Raw genomic sequence first — 1,900 nt, 5'->3', positions numbered from 1 at the left:
CTTCATGGTTTCATAAAATTGCACCCAGACAGTCTGAGGAAAGAAATCTTTCACCTTATTTTCAGTTTTCAACTTGCTTCAGTTGGATGTAGAGTTTACCGCAGAAAGACACAAAATATTATAGTGCATTTGAATGATCATGATAAGTCATTGGTCTAACAGTGTAAATATTAACTTATATTGATTTTCATGTAACTTAGTTGAGCTGAACACTGTTCATAATTGTAATTCTTTGTGAATATTACAAAAACGGTAAAAGATGAATCTCAAGTTCGATTTGGTAGGGAGAAATGGTTTAGATCATGGAAATTGTATTTTCTAATTTCAGGATATTGTATCTAACTTACGAGAATTTAAGAGCCTGTATTCTCTATAGAGCATATAAGGGTTTGAGAACTTCCAGGTCCATCACAGCACTTAAATGAGATGGCTAAATTTTAATAGTATTAAGAGCAGTACTTCTCTGACTATTCTTTACTAGGTTATAGGTATTCAGAGTCCTGAAATTAACAACAACGTGAGTGTTAGGCTTCCAAATGTGATCCTGAATTTTCAGGAGTTACATGTATTTGCATGTGTGTAGATTTAATAAGGGAAAAAACCTATCTATAACTCCCTTTTTCTATACAGTTCAAAAAGCACATGAAAACTGCCTTAAAAGCAGCCCCTTACTTTATTTGAAGCAGCAGGTAAATTAAATTAATCCTATGTACTTCTCCCTTTACCCACGCTGGGTACTCAAATGGACATTTCACCTATTTCCCCCTTTTTAAAAATTAAATAAATTTATAAGGGCCTCTCTAAATCTATAAATATGTCTTGCAGATTAAACTGAAGGTGAACAGATAGTAGCTCTTTTGGATCACTATTTGGGAATAGGCTTCAGAAATTATAATCCCTTGTGAACAGTTGTTGGTAAACGGCCCCCGTCACATCCCACCTACGAGAAGGGGAGAGTGACTAAGGTCCGCAAATCCCCTCGGTGTGGATTAAGGTGAGGTAACACTCAAGGTCCATACAGGAACATCAACTTTAATGGAACGAACACTCTATAGGCATCAACCCTCTGTGTATTAATATGTCACATAAGCTAAGCAGCTTTATGAGAAGTTGAGGTAAGCCATGTGTTACTTAGCAACATCAAGGGCAAAGAATGAGAAGGGGGCGGGGGAGAGAGCTGGGAAGCAAGAGAGAGAGAGAGAGAGAGAGATCACCAATCCTGGATCCACCATCAGACCTGCCAACAGGAGGTGTCGGTGTGGAGAGCACCCCGAGGAGGTTTGTGTGTGCCCCTATTTATTGGCTCCAGTCCAAGGTTTCTAGAATATTCTCTCACCCCAGTTTCAGGAGTGCTTGAGACATTAGTCAGTCAAGGAGAGTGACACTGGGCCGCTCCCCGTGGCTGGCTTAGAATCATAGAATCATTAAGGTTGGAAGAGACCTCTAAGATCATCGAGTCCAACTGTCAACCCAACAACACCATGCCCACTAAACCATGTCCCTAAGCACCTCATCTACACGTCTTTTAAATACCTCCAGGGATGGTGACTCAACCACTTCCCTGGGAAGCTTGTTCCAATGTTTAACCACTCTTTCAGTAAAGACATTTTTCCTCACATCCAATCTAAACCTCCCCTGGCGCAACTTGAGGCCATTTCCTCTCGTCCTTTCGCTAGTTACTTGGGAGAAGAGACCGACACCCACCTTGCTACAGCCTCCTTTCAGGTAGTTGTAGAGCACGATGAGGTCTCCCCTCAGACTCCTCTTCTCCAGGCTAAACAACCCCAGTTCCCTCAGCTGCTCCTCATAAGACTTGCTCTCCAGACCCTTCACCAGCCTCGTTGCCCTTCTCTGGACACCCTCTAACACCTCAACGTCCTTCTTGTAGTGAGGGGCCCAA

At 42.0% G+C, this 1,900-nt stretch overlaps 1 protein-coding gene across 1 annotated transcript in view; it reads left to right on the top strand.

Moving 5' to 3' along the window:
* Positions 1 to 1,900, top strand: part of DIAPH3 (diaphanous-related formin 3) — a 234,091-nt gene that overhangs the window by 21,925 nt on the left and 210,266 nt on the right. The window lies entirely within an intron of this gene.

This window comes from Pygoscelis adeliae, unplaced genomic scaffold (assembly GCF_000699105.1).
Source record: "Pygoscelis adeliae isolate BGI_AS28 unplaced genomic scaffold, ASM69910v1 Scaffold134, whole genome shotgun sequence".
In the NCBI taxonomy this organism is placed as follows: domain Eukaryota; kingdom Metazoa; phylum Chordata; class Aves; order Sphenisciformes; family Spheniscidae; genus Pygoscelis; species Pygoscelis adeliae.
The sequence above is the reverse complement of the archived record's forward strand: the minus strand, read 5'-3'. Positions and strand labels throughout refer to the sequence as shown.